Below are 16,793 nucleotides of genomic sequence, written 5' to 3'. Positions count from 1 at the left end.
ACTGGTGCTGTTTTACGGTCATGGCTTCAAGGCATTGAGCATAAACTTTAGACTCTACGAGGGGCTTTGTGACCTTCATCACCCTCAGATCTGTAGAGACAACAAAGGTCCAAAAGGAAGATGAGAAGTTTACAGATACTAAAGTTCACCCTGGTGCTTTTTTTAAAAAAATTACCATTTGCCTAGGCTTCAAAATGAATATGCAAAAAGTGGAATGAAAAGTTAACTCCTAGATTACTAGGTTCTTCTCCCCTCTCCCTGGATTGCTTTATGTACAGATTTCCCCTAGTGCTTTCGCAACAGAGGAAGATTAAGTCCATCTTCCAAGGCAGTTAACATTCTGCATGAACAATAATGTTAAACTTGGTTTTGGCAGAGTGATTTTTATCAAAGGTGTTCTGGGATCTTCTTAGATACAGGCAGGAGGAACTCATTCAGCTGTAGATTATATTTAGCTAAGAGTGGAAGTGGGTTAGTGACAATCAGGAAGGGGTCTGTCCAAATCAGATACAATTTATAAATAATGCCTATATGGACATCAATGTGAATTTAGCTTTTATGTAAATTTAGCAACTGGAGCGGGGGGGGAAGATTAATCACATGGACCTCAGGAATGGTCTTTGTTACTTTCTCCAATTATTTTATTGTTTGCAAACTATAAGTGTCTTTCACTTATTTTAGAGCGGTCACTTTAAAATTATTTCTCCAATAAGGTCCAGAATGACTTTGTACTCCTAGCAGCCAACCAGCTGACACTCACTCTCATGGTTTTACAGACACAGGGATCTATTCAGATGACCCATTTAAGGGTTTGGTGCTATTGGACTTAAGTAGTATAACAACTTTTAATAGACTACAAACTTACTAACAGCTAAATTTTTAGAGTGTAAACTATTAATGGAAAATAAATAACTAGGGCATACCCTGGTTTCAATTTCTGGCCTCATTTTCTTAGTGTCTTCCCTAGCAACTGCAAGCACTAGAGAGGCAGTGAACCCAACCCAGGGAAATGTGGAGTGTCCCTCTGACTAACCTAGACAGAGGCACTGATGGCTCCTACAGGAAGCCCCATCCAGTTCTAAGCTAGAGGGAGGTGACACCTAACTTTAGGGATCAAGTAGAAGTTCAGGGATCTGGCTAGAATAAGGACTCATGAGAAATAAATTTTATATAAACTTCATGATTCCAGTCATTCTTTCAGTCAATTTTCTGCATAAGTGAGTCAAACCCACACAGGCACACAGCCTCTGCTCTCTCTCCACCCTGCACTGAAGCTCAGCGTCTCGGGAGCACTACTGTGGCCACGTATGGTTCAAGAAAGGTTACCTCCCTCACAGCCACATTAGGCCCTAGGCATTTGATCTAAATCATTGGCCCATTCACTACAAAATATTTTAAACTTGGCATTTGTATGAAAAAATGATACCTGAAGTCCTTGAACTAACTCAAGTCCCACCCTGAGTCCCTCTTCACTGCAGAGTTAACCTGGGCTCTTCTTCAGGTATTGCCCCTCATTCCCCCGCCGCCAACCACACATACAAAAGCCACATCCCGGATTTTCGTGATGCTTTGAACCCAAGTTGGCTTGTCTATGGCCATAGGCTAAAGCCTGAGACTGACACCACATCCGCTTGGCAGCGAGGACACAAGCTAGATTAATTGAGAGCCAAAAGTCCTCCAATGCCTTCCCACAATTCACCCTGGGTGCCCAGAGAGACAAGCAAGTTCTTCCACAATTCACTAGGAAAGAGTCATAGGGCTGCTTAGCTTACTGCAGCACTGAGAACCATGGGATATGCCCCCAGAAGTCTTAGCAAGACACAGGTGAGTGGAGCACCAGTGAGGACACAGTAACTGTAGTGCCACTTTGCAGTGTAGCTGCTTAGACCCAGGCTAGGCAAACACAGGTGCCAATCAAGCAAATTAAGACATACCTATATTTAGGACATACTATAGTTTCTAATCCCTTAGCAACTTTAATTCAAACGAATTCAAGTTGATTGCAAAACAAAACAAAAAACAAAACATTGTTCTGTCAACATACCTCTGGTTTGTCTGATGCTAAAGCACGTTTAAATGCACAAAAGGCTCCCATTTGGGTCATTGATGGACTGCTGCTGTACAGAGACTGGCACCCAGGGGAATCCTCCCCCCATCCCCATCTGGCAACAAGAGTGAAACTAATGTGAGTTTCACTGTTGCTCACAGATTTTTTCACCCTACTACAGCTCTGAAAAGTTCTGAGCAGCCCTAGATGCACTGAATCTGCCAGTCTGTGAATTCATGAAGACAACACTACATTGGGTTTCACTTGGCTCATGTTGGAAAGGTTATTTCCACAACTGTGCAAAAAAAATAAACTTATTTTTTTTTTGCTGTTAAATACAGAGACATGAAAAGGAGGAAAATGAGAGTTCTAAACATGCCTTGTTTTCGTTGATGTACTATTGTAGCATGTACTGAATTTCAGAGCTCTTTGCAGTTCTACTGCAGAAGCAACACTGAAATGACAGCTGGCAGATAAGCACAGCAGAGACAGACTCTCTACACAGATTTGCAACTAGAAGAGCCATAATTGGAGAAAGAGGCTGGCCAGGATCAGAATGCCAAGACTGCTTTGCCTTTGTTTGACTTCTGCTGGTAACTGTCCATCAAGTTCGAGCCTGATTCAACATTTCCCCACCTTACCACCTGCCTCTGGATCCAGAATGAAGTTATTTGCAACAAAACAATAAGACAACTGTGTGTACATAATGTACTGGCTAAGTGTGTGGTTACTACGGCTAGGCGATTGTTAAAAATAAATTTACAAAGTGGGATTTTTCCTCCCTGGTGACTTTTGTCTGGTTTAGAGTTCCTGAACCAACCCCTAAATATAAACCACTTCTGAAAATTCAGTTTTCATTGAAAATTTTGAACAAAAAAATAAATTCACTCTTGTGGTGTTTGAAAAGTCTCTTTCACTCAATTCTGAAACAAGCTACCTAAGGGAGAGTTCATGAGTTAGGACGAGGGCATGGAGACAAATACTTGAGCTCTATTACCACTCTGGCTACTGAGGAGCCTTAATAGTTCAACATCGTTGCCCCTTTTTTCCCAGTTGGGGAAACTGAAGCACTCAGATGTGACTTGCCCAAGATCATCCACCAAGGAGCAGCCGGCATTGCGGTACGCACACATTTACAACCAAACCTTCTAGGTCAGAGTATGGATTCTACACTTGTGTAGAAGAAACACCAGGTAAAAGAGAGACTAGTAATATGTACAGTGATGGCTGCACAAAAAAAGGTGCATCTCTGTGGACATTTGTATTCAAAGATGTGCAACACCTAGCTTCCTCCTGCAGGCTATGTGCTTTACTAACAGAACCATTCATAGCAGAATGCAGACATGCATGACAGGTCATAGGAATGATTCATCACAGATCACAAGATACACACGTGTAACTTAAGAAGACAAAGCTAGAGTCCAGATGTGTTTTTCCTCTGTCACAAACAAAGAAAGCCAGAAACAAAACAGGGAGCAAACCAAAGCTTTTTTAGTATGTGTATTTGTCCTGAATATAAGAAGAAAGATATGAAACTCACATAGCATAGTAAGTGCCCTATAAAAGGGGAAAATGCAGTGGGAGTGAATTCAATTAATAAGGCTCAAAACTCAGAATTTTAATGAGAATTCATTGTATGCCTAAATGTGCTACTGGTTTTTTTTTGCCCTAGTGCTTAGCTTTGCGATTTATTTATGTCATCATAAACTGCACTGTATATCCCTCCCCAGAAATGGTCCACTAAGTAGAAGATGATAAATACTTGATGAGAAATTATAATAGGTTTCCTTTTTTAACACTGGCTGGCCTAACAGACCCGTGAAATATGGAACTAATCTTGGACTAGACAGCACTATTCACGAACGGTCCTTTTTCCATCACAAAAGGAAACCACCATCGTTAAGTGGCAGTCACAACAAAGAGCCCAAGGACTGAATAGGCATGACACTAAGTTACCTTCTTACTGCAAGAGATGGTTCTTCCGGGTCAGGGTTTGAACATAGGAGTGGGCCAACCTTGGGGTAGCTTGCACACTGGCTGCCTAGATCATACTTATTCTGTCTCCCCATTTAACCTCCTGGACCTTAATAGATCTACTCTGGAAGGATGAAGCATGGAGTCAGCCCAGCTGGGAATGGAACGTGTGGTTCCAGAGACTGTAGGCATTTCTCACTTGTTACTTAGATTTATGTTACCTCTCTGGCAGTGGAATCTGAGAAACAAGCAATATCCAAACCAAATTACAGTAGAAGGCAAATGAGAAACTATACCCTTTTGCCAGGCAAAGTCTTCTGAATTCAGAGAGCCTGAGACATATTTTCTCCCAGGAGCAACCAATTTTTAACAAGTCCCCTTTAGCAAGCCGTCCCTTGGGCTAGGATCAACTAGAGCAGGTGCCTGGTTTATCCATATCCCCTTTATACAAACATACACAGGTATGTGTGTATGTAGGTAGAGAGAGACTGTCTCAAATACCCCTCCCCTTGCATTTACGTTGACATATCGGTGCTCTGGCAACTATAACAATCACTTACATAGAAAAATTAATACCAGGAAGATAATTAATATAATTTTGGCTTCTTTGAATGTGATTTAAAGGTGAAAGGAGGAGGATCCAGGCTCATGTGATCAGCCAGCACTCCATGGGCCGTCATCACATGCTCACGGACCAATCTGAGAGTCACTTTCAGAGGGGGACTTTTCAGTTACTGGGTTTATCTATTTTTTATTTTTTTTCTGGAAGGGTAGATGGACAGGCAAAAAAAATGGGCAAAAAAAAAAAAGGCTTACTTTTTGTAGCCTCATGCATAGGTGTGTACTAGTTCCTTTACCTTCTCCTCCTCCACCCACTAAGAAAAGATAAACCCAGCAAACAACATCCCCATCTACGTGGAGCATTGGGAGCTACTGTCTGACTCCCAGGAGATTCCATACATTGTCACTGTGGTGATTATCATTTGTATTATCATAGTGGGCAAATGCCCCCTTCTGTGGAAATCAGGGTGGCTTGCTAATCTAAAATGAGCTGTGTGTTTATTTACACTGGCCTGTTCCTGGAGTAAGTCAGGTGGCATTTCAGATAGTAATTATCTTTTCTTTAAAAAAAAAAACCTGTAAATAAATACAACATGCAGTCCCCCTCCTGGGAAGGCTGTTTATTCTCTCTCTTTAGTACGTCTGGAAGATCCTTCACTCAGTGTTTGTGAGTAAGCAAGGCCTTTCTCAGGAGTGAAGAGTTATAATTAGCTTTCACCAGAGAGGTGGATATGGGAATACAGATTTCAGGCAATTTTCATATTAACAGTGTCTCTTTAATAGGTGTTGCTAGTTTAGAAACGCAGAACAGAACACTGTATTGACTACACTGGTGTCTAGCAATATGTTTAAGTACAGTGATCTCATTCTTACGTGATTTTTACCCTGTTTTTAAGAATGATTAGAGTACTCCTAATCTATAACTACCCTCTGCTGAGTTGAGTTTGGAAAGACTTGCAATTATATTCCCTACTGGTGTATTTTCTTTTCAGTCATTGCACTCTTTTGACTAATCCACAGCAGAGGTTTGGAACTTAACTGTCATTTTCAATCTCCTCAATAGCACCAATCAAGTCTGTGCTGGATATTGGAGAGAAGAAGAGGTCTGAAGCACAGGACTGACAGTCAGAAAATCTGGGTTCTCTTCCAATTTGGTCACAGACTTACTATGTCATCTCTCTCCCCATCTGTAAAAGGGGGAGATACTACCTCCCAGCGGTGGTTTGAGGCTTGACTCTTTTTTTTTTTTTATATATCCTCTGTTGGAAGACATATTATAGATGTGCAGAGAAAAAAGTTAAATGTAAACAGTCTGCAATGCAGACGTGCTCCAGGGAATGGAGAAAGAAAAGAGGCAAGCAAACAAAATCTCACAGACCCTGCAGAGACTGTTGATTTCAGAAGGGGAAGAACTGATTTCATTCTAAGCTTTGTTTCCCCTAGCCTGACTTCACCAAACCAGACTTCAGCATGCCTGCTTTTCAGGTCCAAGAACATAAATTCTTCCCTCCGGTGGCTCTCGATGACATCACAGTGTGCCCTCTATGAGCCCCAGAGCAAAGAATGTGGCCTGTGGAGTTGTGGCTAAGAATACATTCAGCGTATGTCCTTGTTTGCCTTCATAGTTGCCTGTCTAAAGTTAACAGCCAGTAGATTTTTATCTTGCTGTTTGCCAGATCTGCATACTAAGTGCATTTAATGTTGCTGAAAGCTGCTAAATTGGCCGCAATGGGAACTGAAGTCCTTTCTACACAGAACAAGTTACTGCCGCACCCCAATGAGGAGACACTTCTGTGGTCAGCGCAATTCAGGGCCCAGGAACATCCTGTCTGCCTCTCAGTTGAGACTGGCAACAAATGTGCTAAGTAGTGCTGTGATGTGGTTTTACGATGTGAATATATTGACAGCAGTACAGCTATTCCCTACAGAATGGGGAATAACTATTCTAGTCTAAATCAGCTTTATACCAGCATAACTGCAGCCATATTAGGGCTTTTATCTGTGTTTTTTTACCAAAAGCTATATAAAGTTATACCTCTAGCCAAAACAGTTATGTCAGTTAAATTTTTAATGTAAAGTTATACTAGTATAACTGCATCTACGCTAGAGCTTTCACCAACACAGCTATGTCAGGGGAAAAAAATGAAATCACATCCTAGCTGCCATAGCTATGCTGATAAAACTCCTAAGTTTAGACCAGGCCTAAAACTTAATAAAAACCCATAGTGAGGCTGAGAGGAGGTCAAATAAGTTATTTGATATTCTCTTTTGTCTCCTGTGATTGCAGTTTCTCCCTCTCATGCCCAGAGCATTTTAATGTAGTGAGTAGATGGCATATACTTTATCTGGCTAATGTATTAAGAAATGCATTATAATTGGAGTTGTTTAAGATTTTTAGGATTTCTATTCAGAATTAGTTCTTTACAGAATGAGGGATTTTACCATTGTGAGATTCATACCATAATTAGACAAAATGATGGACTAGCCCCAATGGAAAGAATACACTGTAATTGGTGTTCATTTGTGCTAGACAAACCCACAGAGACAACTCTCTGGTTCTTTTTATCATAGCTTCTTTTGAAGTGCAGTATTCAGCTTGAAATCAGTATACTATTGTTACTTAAGTATCCACAAGTCTCCTTAAGACTTGATCCCTCTAACTATGTTTTTAGGCTAATAGCCTAACAGGAAGTAAGTAAACTTGTCTTCCACCAAGAAAAATAAGATGTCCTGAAGAAAATACAGTCCTGTCAATGGCTATCCTCAGAAGCACCACACTGGACTAGGACCACTATTGGTCTGTTCCAATATTCCTGTGTTCCTCGGTGTCCTAGAGCTAATGTCCCTGGGGAAATATTTGACATGCTCCAAATCCTATTTGTCTGTGTGATCTAATCAAAGCAGACTATGCAGGAGAATTTGCTCCAATATACACAATATAGAATCAAGCCAAAAGCCATCCGAGTATGACTGTTGGCAAAGAGCAACCCTGTTTAAGCAAATGCTATGTGTGGTCATGTTCTACTGAAAGCAGATAACATACCAATATTGAAACTTATGTATTGCATCTGGCATATCATCAAGAACGACTGTTATCGAGGAATTAACCTTCAGTACCTATAGTCCAAGCCTAAATAAAGTAGAACTTAGTTTAAGATGAAAAACTTGTCTCAGAAATCTTTGCAATCACGCTGTTAGTGTCCTAGATATCTGGAAACAAGTAACCCAGTAACATTCACCTTGACCACAAATGTATTTGTATAGAAAAAACACATCAATATTGTTTGTATATGCAGTTCTTGCAGCTAATTAGCACCTGAGGGCAGGTTGTGCATAAACAGAAAACAATAAGGGATCTGAAATATATCCCCAGCCGAACTCTGCACACTACCAGCCGCAGCACCAGGCAGGACTTTTATATGCATCTTCATCAACCTGCCACCTTTTAAATAAAAGAAAGATTTAGATAAAGAGAATTGAACTGGAACAATTTTATGCACCGTGACAGAGCCATTCATGAGGACATAGCGCCCTGCAGAAATAAAGAAATGTAACACCGTCTGCTCTGAGATGAGGTTAGGCAGTTTTCTTGTAATTTTACATACAAATAATTTCTTTGACATCAAAAAAAGTCACCATTAAAAAAAAATGAACTTACTAGTAACTGTGCCAACAGTGTCTTCATCACAACTCCTCTTCAGCAGGCACTTACAGATGTATCCTCTGTATGATGCCTCTACCTTACCACATACAGCACTTATAGGGAATCAGCAACTGACCCGGGGACTAGTAATTGGACATGGATCATTTCACAGAGGCGGCTGCATCAATTTTAGATCTGGCTGATAGTGATCTAAAGTTGTTAGAATCTGATCGTTGTTCAGTGGTCTGTGTGATGGTGATCTCAGACCAGTTCCTAGTGGACAAATGTCTATTTCCCAAACCCAGATGTAGTGCCATTGTCTCTGCAAAGTAGCCAAGGACTGATAACACCATAGGGAATGGAGAATCTGGTCACTCCTAGTGGTAGTCCCTCTGGAGTACAGCTGAGGCACACTCCGATTTCTACTCCTACTGCCCAGGCTGTGTACCTTTGCACAGATTAAACACCTAAGTCCATCCACATCTGTCAATCTGTTTGTTTTCACAGACAGACTGCAACTCACTTAACAAAAAATCAAATAAACCAATAACTAAGCTTCAGTTGGTGGCAATTTCCCTTTACTTGGCACGACCGTACAATTTTTCCACAGTTGATCAGTATTTTAAATATGGTACTGTGACAAGAACAATGGTTTCCACACTGAAAGAGAAAAATGAAGTTACTGTAGTTGGAAGTGTAGATAAATAGGCAGCCATGCTTGTTTTAGGCTGAGACAAACAGGACAACTGTGAGTTCAGCAACGTTCACTCTAGGGAAAGAGTAATGCAAAATAGTCTTGTTTTGACATTAGCACTTCTAGCAGTAATCACTCTCCCAAACATAACAGACTTCTGTTATAGATCTAAGCTGGTTAAGCTACACCCAATATGAATTTGACCCTATATGTTTGAGTGGATTCTAGCAAGACTGATTATTAGACAGATGACTGTCTGGAATTGCAACACATTTGCTGATATCTAATTGAGAGAGAACACCGTATTTGTAAAGTACACACAGAGCTTTCCAAATTCATTACACGTATAAAAGGACTTCTCTAGATTATTTCTCCTTCCCGCTCAAAAAAAAACTGCCTACAGCTCAAAACTTCATAATTCCCTATTTGTGTGAAATGTATGTTGCACTCTCCACCATCTGGTTTGCCTCCCCATAACTGATATTTTTGACATTGCTGGTGATGAAAATTATTAAAATTTAATAAAATACAAGAAGTGAGTAGAAATATTTTTTAGCACAGATTCTGTTTGGGTCAGAATCTCTAAACATATTTAAAAAAAAAAGAGCGCTGGCAGAGACTGGATAATTCGAGGATCCTCAATTTGAGATGCCTGAATGAGGCTCATACAGCAGTACCACAAATCACCATCTTCTATTGCTGTTAGATTGCCTTTGTGTTAGCGGTGACAGGGCAGACCCCACCTGGACAGCTAACACATCACAAAGTTGTCATTGCTATTGGCACCCTAGGTGGCAACTTCATAGGCCCAGGAACGAATGGACAGGCCCACCAACCTGTCCTCTCATCTCAGCAAGGAAAAGGCAGTGATGGGGGAGCTGGTGCCACCAATACCTATGCTGTACTTGTTCTGTAGATAAAATGAACTTAACTTCCTCAGTGTCAGGAGACTGGGACTTTTCATAAGAATTATATTTACTAAAAGAAAACACAGTATCAGGTTCAAGCCCAATTTAAAAATTAAAAGAAGAGGACAAGCAGAGTTCAAAATAATGAATGTCCACCTGAGATGTCACGTAGAAGAGGAGGTGTACATCCCTCAGGCACTTTTTTCTGTCACCAGACAAGCTCTCAGTCTGAACACAGCACAATTCTCAAAGCCTCATGCAGATCCCAGATCCCTATATCAGTCTGTAACTTTATTGACCTAGTGGCTGGATGTGGCATGGCAGTCCTTTTCTCATACCCTGGTACCTCCTGCAGCAGCAGGCTGTTGAACTTGGTTGGCAGGTCTTCGGTTGCTCAGTCCTCTAGCCTGGTCACAGTCAAAATGAACCCCTTCCAATATAGTAAAGAGTCCAACAAAAACTGTCTATCTGTCCTCACCATGGTCTTCAGCCCCGACTCTGGACCCTTTAAATTCAGCCCTTTGCTTGGGCTTCTAAAGGAGTCTTGTCCCCTGCTCAGAGATTACACCACTTTGCTGGTGGGGGAACCCAGCCCCACCCACTATTCCTGGTTCCACCACCCGCCATATATCACTCACTTCAATTAGTTGCTGCTGTTTCCTTGGACCTCTTCTCACCTGGCCCCTTTATCTTCACCCCTAACCTTAGGGTTAAAGTTCTCAGATCCTCTCTCCCCCAGCTTAAGCAAATGCAGCCAGTCAAACTTCTGTGGCCAGAGAGAAGCCCCTTTCCTGCCCCTCTGGTCCCAGCCCAGAACTGTCCTGCTAAGAGCATGCAACTCCTTTTATCTGAGCCTGCTGGGCTGCTGATTGGCTGCTTCCATGAGACCTCTCTAGCTGGCCAGGAAGACCCACCTTTGCTACTCCTTTACTGGGGCAGGATGTAATAGGACCACAGGGCCTCCTGTAGGGAGCCACAGCGGCCAGGTACAACCCATTACACTGTCCCTCCACTGTGAAATGAATCTAATACACATTCAGATTCTCTCTACATTTTGTTTTGACAATGAGCTTGGCAATAACAAATGGATGACAGCAGTAACAGTAAGAAGGATTTTGTAAGTGTGGGGATGGTAATGAAAGGGACTGGAAAGAGTAAAAATTAGTCTGTTTGATGTCTTTTGAGCCTGGCGTAATGTCTGTCTGGATGTGCAGCACTGCCCTCTAGTGGCTACTCGTTCAGTACTTGGCTGCTTTTTCAGTTTCCTCTTCAGGCCTTTAGTGGCGCTTTTAGTTAACTAGATGCTTAAGCTATTCCCACACGGCATGTACATTGTATAGCCAACAGTGGTGATGTCTATACATCTCTATAGGTAGGGTTATACTGAAAGGAGGAACAGAATATTTTAGATGTACAGCAGGTCTTTGTGCCTGTGAAAATGCACATATACCACCTAAGGATCTGATTACACTTATACTAACACAGCTGCCTTTGGAGAATAAAGCTCAGAGATTTCAGAGAACATGATTTACCTGGATGAAAATTAATTTAAAAGAAAACAGGTATATCCAAGGGATTGTGTGAACATCTGAAATGGTATTGGACTCACACAGTGGATTGCTGCTGATGTATTTTCTGGTAGCTGGGATACAGGAATATCATTTCACAGAGAGCAAGAAACAGTGCCAAACTGTCACCAGCTGAGGTTCCCTAGAGGATATGCAAGAGACTGGTTGCCAGGAAACGCCAGCCATACTGAACCTTCACAGCCACGATAGCTCTCCTTATGATATGTTACAGGCTCCCTTTCAGCCCTTTGCAAAGGCCTGTATTTTGACCACTATAAAAACTATTTTGTTTCCTTTACAATTTTCTGCATGTCTCTTACACTGACTGTAAATTAGTGTTTTCTCTTGGTTTTTTGAGGCCCATTTTCCAGTTCTGTAATACAGCATTTTTATCTACATTTGAGAGGAAACTAAGCATCATGTGTATGCAGCAAACCAGATCCTCAGCTGGTATAAATCAGCATAGCTCCATCACAGTCAGCGGAGTTACGCCAATATACATTAGTTGAGGATCTGATGAAGTACAGGCTAAATACCAACTTCTGTTCCCGTGAGCCAAGTCAGAATTAAGGGGAATACCCAATCCATTGGCAGGGCACTGAGCACCAGCACAGCTGTGCCATACTATGGATTACACTTCAGCCCATGGACTCAGCCCCAGGCATTCAAGAATCATGAGACAGGCCTCAGAAAAATCACTAAACTAATTTTAAAAAAATATGATTTTTAAATCAATGTTATTGTTTTTATTTGCTTGCTGGTCTCGGAGCTTTCAGGGGCACTCAGTCACATTTTCAAGCTTTTCTCTGCAGCCATAAGGGCTAGAAACCAACTTAAAAAAAAATTAAGCTGAGATTCTCACATGATATAAGGGATATAAGATAGATACCAAATATTGCAAGACTCACAGTAAAAGTCATGAGTTGGCAACACTGCGGACTATAGTAGTGGTCACACTAACTAAATCCCCTCCTTATGTGGAGGATTAATCCAATGAATGCACTATTCCTCTGTCATTCCCCCACGCACCTTCTCCCATCCTCCCCCCGCCCTGCACAGTATTCCCACTCCTTTTGGGGCCCTGCACAAGAAGGAAAGGATTTGTACCTGTTTTCTGATGTAAGGCTCGCCATAGAAATGTACCCACCCATTTTCATTTATTTATAATACTTTTAATTTGTAATATGTTTACAGTGAGATAAGTATGCAGATTCTCCTCCCCCCCATTTCAATTTCCTTCCTGCATACAATATTTCACACACAGACTATTAAAAGCACTCCCAGAGTAGTCAGGGCTCCCTGGTGATAGGCCATCAATCTTAGATGGTTTAGATTAAATAAATTGAGGACAGATTATCTTTGACAGGCTGGTGATGTAAGGTCAGGTCTTGCAAGGTGCTGAGCACACTCAACACACGTAGAAAATGAAGGTGATTAGCACCAAAAAAGAATCAGGCCCATTTTATGTAGGAAGAACTCTACTGTGTTTTCCTAACTTTGAAACATGTTTTGATAAACAGAGCTTTGATTAATAACTGCATTGGAATAAAAGTTATGCACATTTGGGACCAAAGTTAGTTCAAAACTCCTAACCCATATGGGGCTTACCAAGAGGTCAACCTACTAGTTTTTTCTTTAGCAATGTGTAATATTTATTGTTACTTAACATGGCACACTCCTGAGAAGCCCTAGGGGAGTCACAATTCAAGCCAAATATAGAACACTGACAGGTATCATTCAGTAGGTTTTAGAATACAGCATAAAATGATATCTGGAGGAGCATACTCTAGCTTTTTGGGACACAGACACACAAATGGCCAAAGCAATCTTTGATAATAAGGAAGGAGGCCTGTATTCATTCCCACAACACTATCAGCATGTACGCCAAACCTCAGCACTACCACCCATCTGAATAACAGACAGACTGAGACTAGTGAAAACCTCTTAATTTTTCTGAATATGCATTTTAATCTGCTGATATGAAGTTTGAGGAGGCTTCTGCTTACTAATGTATTGGAGTGGCTTCATGTCTGTACCTTTATTTTAGAAAAGGCTTTTCCCCCACCTAACTTTACATGGTATTTCACAACTATTAGAATATTATATTGAAAGCTTGGTTTTGTTTTGTTTTTTAAAAATATCACTTACGTATTCTCAAAAAGATTTAGAGACTTACTGACTCCAGTGCAGAATCTGATCTTCAATTTTGAGATCAGATTCTGCATTGGAGTCAGTAAGTCTCTAAATCTTTTTGAGGATACGTAAGTGATATTTTTAAAAAACAAAACAAAAACAAGCTGTGTAAATCCAGAATATTAACATTCAACCTAAACTCTGGCTTCCACACATCCATGCCAATACTGTATCACATCATAATATCTACTAAATTCAAACACAACCTTTCTAAACATCCATTAATCAGTACAGTCTGCTTTATTTAACTTAAACAATTTGTAGTTTGGCTTGTGCTAAATTAAAGCAATGGGGCATTAATTATCATTGTTAATGAACTATCAACTTGACAAACAGCTGTATAATTAGATTCGCTAAATCTTTTGTGCATCTTCCTAAAAAACACTAGTTGTTGTGTGTGACCTTGTCATATTAACTAACTCAGGAAATAAATAGGATTAGTGCTTATTTTTGGTAGTTCCTTCTCACATGTACTACTGTATATTGCATTAGGCTTAAGACAGTGTATTTGTGGTTCAGTTTCTGTGGCCAGTAAAGGATTATTCTGTGCTACAATGGTGGAGACTTGTATTTATGTATCAGATGTAGGGTTTTTGTTTGAACCAAAAATTAAAAAAACACCCACTACCCAAGAAGAGTTTTGTCCCCCAGCAATGGAGAGATGCCAAAGACTCCATGAAGTCCATTAGACTTCACTGATTTTATGTGGAAAGCACTCTGATACTACAACAATGGGCGGCAGTATAAAACCCTAAGATAGATAGAATTCCTCCTGCCCTGCAGGAAGTAAGAGTCATAGCTACAGGAACTTCAATGGAAGTCATCCTACAGGCAGGAAATCTCCTAACAGGAACAATTTTAAAGGGCCAGGCAGGGTTCTCATCCTGCAAAAGCTTATGCATATGACTAGCCCCACTGTACTCAGTTTTCAGTTAATATTGCTCCTCTCAGCAGTAGACTTGCCATGTAAATAGGATAAACAGAATTTTCACCATAGTTTTAAAATGATTATTTATAGTTTTCTCCATAAACACTCTTGCTTAATACACTAAAAGACCTGAGCCCAATCCTGCTATCCTTGCTCATGTAAGTAGTCCCATTGACTTCAATGGTATTTGACACATGAATAAATGTTACAAGCTCAATCCCTATAAAAATAAGATATTGAAAACCTCACAGATCCACTTAATGTTGAGAAAACAAAAATCTTACCACATTCTCAGATGCGAGCTGTACTCTGTTCGCACTCCATGTGCTAACTCATGCTTACTACAGTGACTGACGCATCGTCAGCACAGCTCGTACTGGAACAGGGTGCATAGAGTGGGATGTTTGCGTCATGGGCGCTGTTCTTCAGAGCCCTACGAAACAAAATTAAGATACTGTAAAACTTTTTGAAAACATTCACGTGTTCTGCTCATATGACAATATTGCTGCTTTTCAGCAAGGTTTTAATTAGGAGACTGCTTAGCACATATGGAAATCTAATGCTCTGTACAGTACTGTATAAACAGTAAAGGAATGTGATTATCTTGAAAATCTCATTTAAATCTGATCATTTGGACATTGTTACAAGTTAACTCCTAAAAGGACTATAATTTGAAAGATGGAGGGGAAAATATTTTTCTTCTGTTTATCAGTGTTTCCTTTGTGCTTTGACAGCACTTTGTGTATGTCCCATTGCACTTCCTCCGCCAACACAATGACCTCACTCTTGCCATAGGAAGACAGTATCAGATTTGCACTGTCCCATATATAGGGCTTCTGATTTTCAATTTTTATAACCATAATTGGTTTTATAACCAATAAAACACCCCCACTTAAAAAAATAATAAACTGGAGTTTATCCAATAAACACCAGCAATGGTTACTTGTACCGAAGGCTTGTCTACACAGAGCAGTAATGCAGACTACAAGGGAGTGATTTCTAAAGCATATACTATAGTCGAAGCAGATATAATAGAAGCCCTACCCATATACCATATGTGTAAGACAGTCCTTTCAGAGCATCCCCTTGTGGTACAACATGGCCCTTCAGGTACTGGCTTTAACTGTCTCTGGGGCCCTTGTAAGAAGTCACTCACAGACCAGAATGCTGTAAACTAAATTTCTGCTTTGTAAGATTTTATTTATTAAGTCTCTAACAGCAAATCAAACTGCTCCTTCACTCCTCCAGTCCAGTCCTTGTTCCCAGGATCCCACAACCCTCCTCCTAGGATCTGCACTGTTAACTTGCAAAGGTTTTTCCCTTCTTAGGTCAGAAATGCCACAGCTCTCCTTCTGGGCTCTGTACTGATCATTCAGGCCAGCTGCAGCCTTTACTCAGCTCCATCAAAGCTAGACCCTTTCAACTGTATCCCATCTAGCCTAGACTAGAAGAGCAAAACAGGCCTCATCTCCCTTTTTAGAAGCTTCCCTTTTATTATCAGGCCTGGACTAATTTACCCATATGACCTCCCTGTCATAGAGCTACTCTAATTTCCCCCACCTGGGGAGGCAGACGAGTCACAGGTGGGAAAAGGGCTAGTCAGGCTGTCACCTTTTGACAATGTAAAGCACAGTGGCACACAAGTTTACCTGCTGTTTTGTACTGTGGGTCACTTTGTAGGAAAAAGTCTGTCACATAGACTGATCTCCCATCCCAACAGGACCTCTCTAATCCCCTGTCTCTTGGTTCTCATAGGACTGTATTCTGCAGGCCATCAGGAGACATGCTTTTCCACAGGCCTTGCAAGAGGACAGTAAAAGGGAGGAGGCAAAGCTGAAACTGAAGGCAGGAGAGTGCTCAGAGAAAAAAGCAGATGGGTAGCTCTGACCATGTCTGGTGATAATAATCACAAACCTTCCAAGAGGCCCTTCGAAACATGTGGGGGGAGAGAGACAGAAAAACCCTTTTACAATTATTCTTCCTTTTAAAATTACAAGTTGCAACTTAACGAGAATGTTTGTTTTAAAATTATTTAATTTCCCTTTGATTTGTTAATCCTCACACCTCCCCCCTGGCAAGCATACATAGGTAAATAGAAGTAATCCCATTTTACAGGTGAAGACACAGAAAGAGTAAATGGTTTGCCCAAGGTGCAATAGCCTGTCAGTGATAGAGGCAAGATTAAAACTCAGGAGCACAATGGATCCTAGCCTGGTGCTCAGTCTACTAGGCAATGCTTGCTGTCTCATTGCTGTTCATTTTTAACCTCTTTGCAGA

At 40.9% G+C, this 16,793-nt stretch overlaps 1 long non-coding RNA gene across 2 annotated transcripts in view; it reads right to left on the bottom strand.

Annotated features, from left to right (window-relative positions):
• The window catches only part of LOC122461680, a 40,169-nt gene extending 24,174 nt beyond the window's left edge, over positions 1-15,995 (bottom strand). For both annotated transcript variants that reach the window (XR_006283777.1, XR_006283778.1), the window contains exons 1-2: positions 15,561-15,995; positions 14,801-14,949 (exon numbers count right to left, since the gene is read on the bottom strand). This is a non-coding gene — a long non-coding RNA (uncharacterized LOC122461680). The remainder of the gene's footprint in view (positions 1-14,800; positions 14,950-15,560) is intronic.
• Positions 15,996-16,793: the final 798 nt, after the last annotated feature.

This window comes from Chelonia mydas, chromosome 9 (assembly GCF_015237465.2).
Source record: "Chelonia mydas isolate rCheMyd1 chromosome 9, rCheMyd1.pri.v2, whole genome shotgun sequence".
Lineage (NCBI taxonomy): Eukaryota > Metazoa > Chordata > Testudines > Cheloniidae > Chelonia > Chelonia mydas.
The sequence above is the reverse complement of the archived record's forward strand: the minus strand, read 5'-3'. Positions and strand labels throughout refer to the sequence as shown.